The sequence below is a fragment of the Protopterus annectens genome, chromosome 12.part0 (genome assembly GCF_019279795.1).
Source record: "Protopterus annectens isolate FY-2018-M chromosome 12.part0, PAN1.0, whole genome shotgun sequence".
Classification (NCBI taxonomy): domain Eukaryota; kingdom Metazoa; phylum Chordata; order Ceratodontiformes; family Protopteridae; genus Protopterus; species Protopterus annectens.
This window is the reverse complement of record NC_056746.1, coordinates 511491040-511501483: the sequence shown is the minus strand read 5'-3', so window position 1 is coordinate 511501483 and position 10444 is coordinate 511491040. Positions and strand designations below refer to the sequence as shown.

Genomic DNA, 10444 nt, shown 5'->3' with positions numbered 1-10444 from the left:
ATACATTTCCTGTTCCACATTAATTGTCCAAGTTGCACTTGAATTGGGTTAGGGAGGATCTCTGCTTGACATGGATGTGGGAGCCTGTTCCAGCGATGGGGTAGTATCTGGGATACATACCTGTCTCTCCAGCAGGTACTGTTTATATCACAGGCAAGATTTATGTGTTTAGAATGGATAATTGTGGTGCTATTTGTTTTATGGATATGCAGGAGGTCCATCAGAGTGGGCTCTGAGAATGTTCTGTATGTCAGGCATAGATCTCTACTCATGACCCTGTAGGAGACAATGCAGGGATAGGGCCTTGATGCGGTCTGCATAGGACATTTTATTTACGCCATGTATTCTTTTAGTGAGGAACCTCTGTGGACGTTCTGATTGTTGAATATGTCTGGTTAAGTACATACCAAACAGGGCATTGTACTCAGTAAATCTGATGAATGCCAAATACAGTGGAACAATAACTTCCTTGGACCTAGATACCATACCTCTGTTTATAAGTTGCTCAACATACAATGATTTCCTCACTACTGTAGACACATAATGGTCAAAGGCTAGATTACTGTCTGTGTCCCTAAGTCCCTGACTACTGGGGGTGTGTTGTCAATATGATAGCTACCAGGGGTGAATGACTTCCCGAATTATACTGCTATGCATTTCTTGTCATTTAGTTTTAGTCTGTGGCTCTGACACCAGTTGTTTGTCTCTGTCAGCCCTTCCTGGAGAACATTTGTTTTAGTATGGGATTCAGTGACATCTGCTAATTTAGTCAGCCGGAGACCATTGACTTTGATTTCAGAGAAGTAAATGCCAAAAAGGAGCAGTCCCAAGGACTGATCCCTGAGGGACTCCACTTGTGACTGGCCTCTTTGTAGAGGTGGACTCCCAAATTCTAACTTCCTGGGTCCTGTCTGTGAGCCAGTTGGCTATTAACTGGGTGATATAAGGGTTTGAACCTAACTTCTTAAGTTTGTCAACAATCTTCAAGTGAGGTATTGTGTTATATGCCTTGACCAGGTGAAGGTAGGCAGTGTGAACCATTTTGTCCTCATCCATTGGTTTGCTGACCTTCTCAAAGAAGTTCAGCAGGTTGAGTAGGCATGACTTGCCCTTGATACTGGGTTGGGTCCAGTGTCTGGCGGTTTTCTCTATCATTATTGATCATTCCCATGATAATTTCTTTCCATGGCTGTGCATATAAAAACTAGTGAGTTTTATGAGTCTGTAGATGGCCCAGCTTTGTGCAGAGGGATTGACTGTTGCTGTCCTTCATTCATGAGGCACGAAGCCTGTTTGGAGACTGAAGTTAAATAGCAATTCCAAGTGGACTGATAAGTCGTGTTTCATGCTGTTTGGAAGGCATCCTGGGATATTGCCTAGGCCCATTGATGCAGTGTTCTTGGCCTTAGAGCGAGCATTAAGGACCTGTTCCCTATTGATAACATGGGAAGTTATATTTGATGGTATTTCCTGAGGTAAGATTGAGGGGAAGAGAAGGGTAAAGTTGGAGCTGAATTTATATGCCAGTAGGTTTGCTATATCTTCTGGATCAGTATAGATGGCTCCATTTATAATGAGCTCTGCAGACGATTGTGTGTTGCCTTTGAGGTTGCAGACATAGCTGAAGTATGCCTTGTGGTTGAATTTACCTCAAGTTTGGCTTTTGTAGACATTTTGCCCTCTGAGTGTTTTTATTGTGCTGGGTGCTGCACCTCCTAATTTTTGCCATGATTTTCTTCCTTATGTTATATTGCCTATTGATTTTGTGATTCCACCAGGGTGGCTTGTTTTTGAGTTAGTTCTGTACTTGTTCCTGGTGGGTACAGCTGCCTCTGTGCAGCTATTAACGTGCTTGTATAGGGTTTCTTTGAACAGTTCTGCACAAGCAGCAGTGTTCTCAAGGTTAAGGGGGACTTGAGATTTTGCCAGGCTTATCAGTAGGAAGTTATCCTTGGAGTAGTTTCTGAATATTCCAGGGTTAGCCAGGTCTCTAATTTTTATTTTTACTTCAAAGGAGACCATTTTATCTGACTTTACCAGGGAAGACATTACACCAGGGGGTGTGCAGCACTCTCCCATATTATTGAGTATCAGATCCAGTATGGCTGCATCCCTGGTTTGTATATTAACAGTCTGGTCCAGGGAGTTTGTTTACAAAATCCAGGAATCTCTGTGCCTGTATGTTTGGTGTCGTATAGGGTTCCCAGTTTAATAGTGAGGTAATTAAAGTTGCCTATGAATATGGTATTGGGTTGGATGGTGAGTGCTTCCAGTAAGTTTAAATACATGGTATGGGTTTCATGGGTCATAGAAGGAGAACTATAGCTTGCAAGGAAGTGGTATTGGATTTTGCCTGTGGTGATTTGAACATGGAGAACCTCAAGCGCATTGCCCTCTTTGTCTAGCCTTGATTGAGGTATAATTTTTTTTGATGCAAGTAAAGACACCTCCACTTTTAGTCCCTGTCTGTGTAGTAGCTGGTCTAGATGTGTGGGAGGCATTGTAACTTTGCACGGTCGGTATGCTCTCCCCTGGCTTTAAACTCTGTCTAAGTGACTGCACAGATGTCAGCATTCTCTAGGGTAAAGAGAGCTTCTAGGGAGTTGAACCTTTTGTTTAGGCTCCTAGCATTGAGCAGTAATACTTTCAGATTTTCTTGATTTTGATTTGCCATGTGGGAAGTACTTTCAGTTTGGCATTGCCTAAAAAAGGTGCTATGGAGAAAGACCATGTTTTAGATAATATTTTAAGCCTAGAGGAGAAAGATTCCAGACCATCCCTTGTAAAACAGCATTGTCTGTTGACCATCTCTTCCCATGCTGACAGATATTGCATCCCCTTAGAGTGACGACAGAAACTAAGCAAGTTATTAAAGTCCATCATCTTTTGTTCATATTGTGGCATCATCCTTGGAGTAGGTTAAATGCTGCTCAATGCTAGGCTTATACCAGCCTGAGACGCACATTCCAAGAGCTCCATTATTTTCTCTTTATATAGTCTAGGGATGTACGTCTTGGTCATAGTTGGACTATGACCGAGTCATACTAGTACTTGTGGTTCAGTGACCTGAGTGCGTGCATAATGTGGTGGATTCTAGCCCCTGATAAGCAAGTGACTATGAATTTCTCCTTACTCAGCCTGGTGAGAGAGACATCAGAATGTCCTGCAATGGAGTCTCCATTGACCAGAATGTTGGATTGTGTGGTAACTTGCCTTATGGGCTTAGAAGTAGAGGCTCCATGAGTTGTGGCTGTATGTGTTTATGTGCATTTGGGGCTGCTGAGGGTATTTGTTATGTGTAGTTCATCTAGGAGGTCTTTGGAATTTAGGAGGGTTGCATTTTAAGTGCCTCAGCATATGTGGGTCTATATGTCTGGTTTGAATTGTGTGTGATGGGTGCAGTGTGTGTACTACTGACAACCTTATTGACATTAAGAGTACTTTTATGTGAGAGCTTTGCCTCCAGTGACACTGTGTAAATACAACTCACATACTGTATCAGTTTATTTGAGAATGAACTGATTGTTCGTAAAATGAGGCAATTTCCACATTGCCTCAGCATGCCCATATCCACCAAGCTGGTAAACAGAGATAGTGGGAAAGTACGTATCCATGGCAGCAGCCCCTTTTTTATTAATGAGACAGTTGGACTGAGAATATAAAGCAATGTCAGGAGTATCCAGTTTGCAACTCTGGGGACAATGTTTATCACCGCAAACTAGTTATCCTGTGTTCAACCAGATATTGCTGAACTGTCAGTCATGCTTTTACAGGAAAAATGTCACTGAAGGTGTCTATGTCTACACAGGGCACTGCCAGACACTTGAGGGGACACTAATAAGTAGACCCTGGAAATCTATGGATGAAGTATTTATGCAGATATTCTGAAGATAGAAACAAATCAAGCAATACTTCCTAAAAACAAAGAATTAATTTGTCAATAATGATGGAGAGGGAAGTCGCGTGGATGGTTACTACTAGTTCTGCCTCACCACAGCTTCACTCTGCTGGGATACAATGCTCCTTTGCTTCTTTTGTCATCAGAAGCAAAACATTAGCACCAATCCCAAGATGAGAAGCAGGCCACAGCCTGTTTGGTGATCCAGTCTTGTCCCAGATGATGCAAGGATCTGTAGGCTTGTTAGGTTTTCTGGTAGGTGCCTTGAATAGCAACCAGACCAATCAGGAACATCAAGCACAGACACTCACTGCCCAACCAGAAATAGTAAGGAATCAATGCACTCTGCTCCTTCTCTCACCAGGAGTTAGGATATAAGCACAAATTCCAAGTGGTCACCTATGAAGCAGTTATTAAGCTTTCTGGTGATCAGCAGTCTCCAGGAAATAATGTCTCTGTGCTCCTTCTCTCACCAGGAGAAAACAGAAGCACTAATCCCAAGATGACTACTGAGAGTCAGAATGTGAGCTCTCCAGTAATTGGCGGTCTTGCAATAGATGCTGCAGGTTTTAAAGGTAAGATGGAAAAATGGGTTAATATCTTTAGCACTGCAGTGTGCACTAAACATATGAAAGAAGGGGTAACTTAAGCTTTAGCTGTCTAAGTTGAGAGCCACTAATTTTAAAAGAGCAAGATAGATTGAAAGGGTGTGGTTACTTTATATTCTGTTTCTATGGAATACAGTGGGATGACTAAAATTTAAATAGTTGAAGGGGAGTGATTTTCACAAAATGATTTTGTGCTTATAACAGCCAATAAAAGGTGAGAGGGAAGGAGAAATGTGGCCAAATTAAAATATGGGACAGGCAACTAGAAAGACATTTGTGTTTAAGAACACAACAGCACCAAGGCGTGAGGGTTGGAAAAATAAATCTCTGTTCGACTCAGAAGAGAGAGCTGTGGTCTCTTTCCTTGTTTTAATATGCAGTTAAAAGCAGAATACAAGTAAAACAGTGTAAAGAAAGCAAATCACGGTCTACAAAATAGAAGAAGGCAGTAAAGTAATACAAAATACAAGAAAGCAAAAATAAACTAACCTTTCTCCTCACAGCAAGTTGTGGCAGAGTCTGGGTGAGCTTTTCCAGTAAAGCTTTGAGATTTTTATGTTTCCCCTTAAATGGAAGGTGTAGTTTATAGCTCCACCCTCAGTTCAGAGGTAATTAATTTTAATTGACTTATTCTAATTTCTGTGTGACACAGAAGAGACACAGCTATGGCCTCTTTCCTAGTTTTTCTTAATATGCAATTAAAAGCAGTCTACAAGTAAAACAGTGTAAAGAAAAATGTTTAGAAGGCAGTAAAGTAATATAAAATATAAGAAAGCAAAAGCCATTCTTATAGCCATTACAGGCATAAACAGCAATCGTGGTTTAGAATTGAAATGGGGTTATGAAGCTGGATTTGATGGACCTTTACTAGTTTGGGTATTACAGCCACCAAAGCTCTCTTCCAGGATGTTGGTACTTCTCCTCCTTTGGAAATGCTGTTAGGAAAACTTTCTATATCTTTATCACTTTCCTCCCTCCTAGCTTCCAACATTCAATAGGAATAGCATCTAATTTCTGGAGAATTTATTATAGATTGGTTATACATCGCCATTTTATCTCAACTCCTTCTATCCTGTTAATAATTGAGACTCAACTACCTTTAACTTTGGCATATTTAAATCTTCTATAAATATTTCCTTTCATACAGATTTTCATAAAATTTCCAAAATGTTTCTAATACATCTGCAGGATCCCTGGTTATTTTCCTTGTTACAGACCTCCCTAAGCTTGGCAACAACCCTTTCTACTTTCTTTTGCCTTAGTCATTATGGTAAAATCTTTTGTGCTCTGGAGTTATCAAAGAACAGTTCCTCACAGCAGTCTTTCTAAACTCATGCTCATTATCCAAGTAGTCCCTTATTTTCTCTTTAGCATTCTGCAGTTGCACCTCTTATTGTTCTATAAGATTTCCCTTATTCTGCAATACTTTCAGTCCCCATAAATAATTCTTGTTACTCCTTAAGTGCATCTCTTTCTTTTATTTCTGCTTATTTTTAAACTACACTTTCATTTTATCCCACTCCCTGGCTATATTTTCTGAAGAAATTTCTATCTTCCCTAATAATTCCTGATAATTTCTACTTCCTACCCCTTAAATTCCTCTTTAACAGATAAGTTGGAGAAGCGCCGGTGTCTTATTTTTATTTCATTACCCTGCATTTTATTTTAGTTATTGGTGTGAGATCTGAAATAGTTATTTAATGCATACCAAAACTTTCATTTAAATGTACGTTACACCACCTTAACTATCTCACACCTCAAGAGGAGCAGATAGGTCTATATTCTATTAACTGTAGAAATACATACAATATAATAACATAGATTGTTATGGTTTAGACCCCAATAACCTTTAAGAAGTTGTTGGTTTAAACGTGGCTCCCTCCAGTAATGATTGAGGTCATTGTATACATCACTTTAGACTAATGAAACTATTGCTGTAAGATTTCTGTTTTCACTAATTGTGACTGCTGTGTAGGAATATACTACTATTAATTAAGACTTGCTGCATTTTGTATCTAAATATACTTTGTAAACTTTGTAGTTTTTTTGTTACATGTTATTCATATGTGTGGAGCTTTTGTCCCCGGGCCTCCACTGAAAATGGACCTGTGTCCAGTGGACTATCCCGGTTAACAAATGTAAAATAAATAAAATAATAAATATTCCTAGAACATATAATTTCCGTCTAGCCCAGCCCAGATGTTCTTCGTGTTTCACTGTTACAGTCATTACATTTGGGTAATTTGCTGGCAGGTTGCCCTCACTCAGCCTGATTAACAAAGTCTTGGGTCCTGTGTCAGTTGCTGTCCCTTCTTCCATGACGTCAGGTCGTCAGGGGTATAAAACATGCAGCCGATGCCATTACATCAGTCTTTCTTGCTGTGTGGTGCCTGAAGCAGAAGCAGTTCGCAAGTGCCGGTTGGCCGACTCCTGAAATTTTTGTTTTCGAGTTTCAGAACCGAAGTCTTCAACTTAAAGCTAAGTACCCCGTTGGGGAAACTTTTTCTTGCTCCTTACTGATGTCAGTAAAAGTTAATAAGTGCATTACCTGTGGAAAGCAAATACCTCAAAATTTTTAATTCGTACTGTATTCCTTGCTTAGGCCCTGACCACGACATACCTTGCTGTCGGTTTTGTGCTTTATTTAATCAGTGCACTATCCGTCGTCGGTACATTTTTGCCTCTAAATATTTCGGTTCTTTGTTTAATTATCCAGAAATTCAGGATTCCGAAAAAACAGAGACAGGCCGCCGAGGTCCAAAACTGCCGACAACACTTCTCCTAAGCCGTTCGCCGGTACTCAGTGAGGTGTTTTCGCAGCCTCTGATAACTGCTACTTCTGATTCACAGGCCTCTACTGAGATACTCCAACTATGGTACCCGCGGATGTCTTTACCTTGGATGTGTCCAGAGCCGCTGTGCAGGCACCAGCTTCTAAGGGTGTATTCAGGCCTACAGACTTGCATATTAAATCGACACCGCCTTCATTATTAAGGCCTAAATCTCGATCCATGTCTAAAAAACTGACGCCCAGGCCACATGCTCAGGCCCCTATGTCTAAAAAACAAATGATAAAAATGGCTGAAGATCTAATTACTCTAATCAGGGGTAGTCAACCCCCCCTCTAAGAGGCCTAGGGCTGAGCTTGATTATGAATCTTCTGATCAGGATTCTGTTTCTTCTGACTCTTCTGATGACCTGGATTTGTCCATACCTACTTATGAGGATTCAGATGCAGAGGATTACATTCCCTCTGCTTCCCCTCCTGAGGATTTTTCTTTTGGGGAAACTTTACATACTTTGAGAACATTTCCACTGGGAAAGCCAGGAATTTTCTGATGCAAAAAAGAGGCTTAGGGATTTCCTCCTCCTACTTCAGCATAGGCCTTTGGCTATACCTCCTGTACTAGACATTGTTGATGATGTGTTCTCGGAATCCAGTTTGGCTCCTGATTCCCTGCCTCCAGCTCCTAGTAAACCTGACAGATACTAAAGGGTTCCTGAGTCCCACAAGTTCCTTTTCAAAAATCCTGTTGCAGATCCAGAGACTTTCTCAGGGGCCCAAGGTCATTAAGGCTTCTACTGCTAAAAATCCTACCCCTTCTGATAGGGACTCCAGGGCGCTGGATAGACGGAGTAAAACGGTTTATACCTCTGCAACCTTGGCAATCAGAGCTTTAAACTGCCAATTTCATATGTTAAAATATCAACAGCATATTATTGAAGTGCTTAAACAGAAAATGATGTTGATTCCTGACTGTGTGGAAAATAAAGATTTACAGGATTTAATGCATTCTGCTGAACAAGTTAGAAAACATACTTTGCAATGTGGTTTTGATTCTTTAGAGGCCTCTTGCAGGGCTGCTATTACTGGGTCTGTGCTTAGAAGGCATGCTTGGCTTAAGGAGCAATCTTTGCCTGATCATGTTAAAGCTAAATTTTTGGATGCACCTTTAAATCAGGACTGCCTGTTTGGCAATAAGGCTGAAGAAGTTCTTAAAAAGATGGAAGATAAAGCTAAATCTATGCAAACTGTTAAAGATTTTTTACAAGTACAACCTCAAGATTTAGTAGGCACTGGCCACCTAAGAATTGGTCCTTTCAGGTCCTCTCAAACCAAACCAAGACACAGCAAAAACACCTGGTTTCAGTCCCAGGGGACTCTCGGAACTAAGCAGTGCTGGGGGCTCCATTTCCAAATCTGGAAATAACAAGACACACCCCTATGGTAAACAGTCTCAGTGACTTCCTTTTAAAATTCCCAAGCACTTATCTTTTGACCGCCCCTTTGGGGGGAAAGATTGTTCTTCATGCAAAGAACTGGGAACTCATACGCCAGGACAAATGGGTTTTAAATAGTGTCGCAGGGATCCAGATTTTATTTCCACACGCTGCCAACACCAAACGGATGGCCAGACCTGCCCCCAAATCAGTGGGCAGAGGCTCAAAAACAATTACTTCCCCTCTTAAGCATGGGGGCTATTCAACTGGTACCAGAAGTGGAAAAGAGACAAGGTTTCTATTCCAGGCTTTTTCTGGTACCCAGAAAAGACAAATCATGGCGTCCAATCCTGGACCTGTGTCCTCTAAACACCTTTCTGGAGATTCCAAAATTCAAGATGCTGACTCTTCACCAATTACTTCCTATGCTAGGCAAAGACGCCTGGTTGGCAACTCTAGATTATTTAAAAGAAGAATACCTGGACATCCCAATCAGGGAATCATGCAGGAGATACCTACCCTTCAAAGCAGGCTACTTGCATTATCAGTTCTCTGCACTGCTCTTTGGCTTGTCTACTGTGCCCAGGGTATTCACAAAGTGCCTGGCTCCAGTTATTGCTTTTTGCAAGCAAAGAAATATTTAAACATATCCATACCTGAACGATTGTCTAATTCTGGCATAAAACCAGGGCATACTTTTAAATTATCTGGCGTTTGTAAAAAGGGTTCTAACTTGTCTGGGGTACACCATAAATGAAAAGACATCACAATTGGTACCCTGTCAACAGATTACATTCCTGGGTGCAAGCTTGAATACAACTGCCCAGATGGCTTTCCTCACGCCATAGAAGCAAATTCATTTGGTAACTTACTTCAGACAAGTGGCCACAAAAACCCTGCTTATCTGCAAGACAAATGCTGCAAGCCTTGGGGTTCATGGCCTCCTGCATTCTTCTAATTCCATATGCAAGACTGCATATGAGGAAACTTCAATGGTATCTAAAAAGTCTATGGAGTCAACATTGTCACAGCCTGGAAATAGTGATTCCTGTCATACCTTGCCTACGCCTGGAGCTCCTATGGTGGGCAGAGGCCTGCCACCAAAACAAGGGACTACCCCCTGCCGCCCAAACCCTAACTACAGATGCATGGGGGGCTCACCTGGCAGGGAAGTGCATTCAGGGCAAATGGAACCCAAATCAAATGGGCCTACATATCAGTCAAAAAGAAATGTTAGCTGTACAGAATGCTCTGACAGCCTTCAAGGACTACATTCTTCCAGGACAACTAATGGTAAAGACAGACAACACCACGGTTATGTGGTACATAAACAAGTAGGGGGGTAAACATTCCTACCCCCTCTGCAGACTAGCCATGGCATTGTGGAACACAGCCTTGAGCTACAAAGTGCACCCACAAGCTCAATTCCTGCCAGGAAAATTGAATACACTGGCAGACGGACTAAGCAGAAACCTCATGGACCCACATGAGTGGAAACTGGAACCAAGGATTTTCAACATGTTGACAAGCGAATGGGGGAACCCAGACATAGATATATTTGCCTCCCCCTAGAACTACCAGTTGAAAATTTTTGCACAAGAACTCCCCACAAACAAGCCTGGAAAGTGGATGCTCTGTCCTTCAGCTGGAAAAATCTATCAGTCTACGCTTTCCCCCCACTGCCACTGCTCTCCAAAGTTCTAAAAGTCAAACAGGA

At 41.5% G+C, this 10444-nt stretch overlaps 1 protein-coding gene across 2 annotated transcripts in view; it reads left to right on the top strand.

Moving 5' to 3' along the window:
• The window catches only part of COPS3 (COP9 signalosome subunit 3), a 985788-nt gene that overhangs the window by 414141 nt on the left and 561203 nt on the right, over nt 1-10444 (top strand). The gene's annotated exons all lie outside the window — the stretch shown is intronic.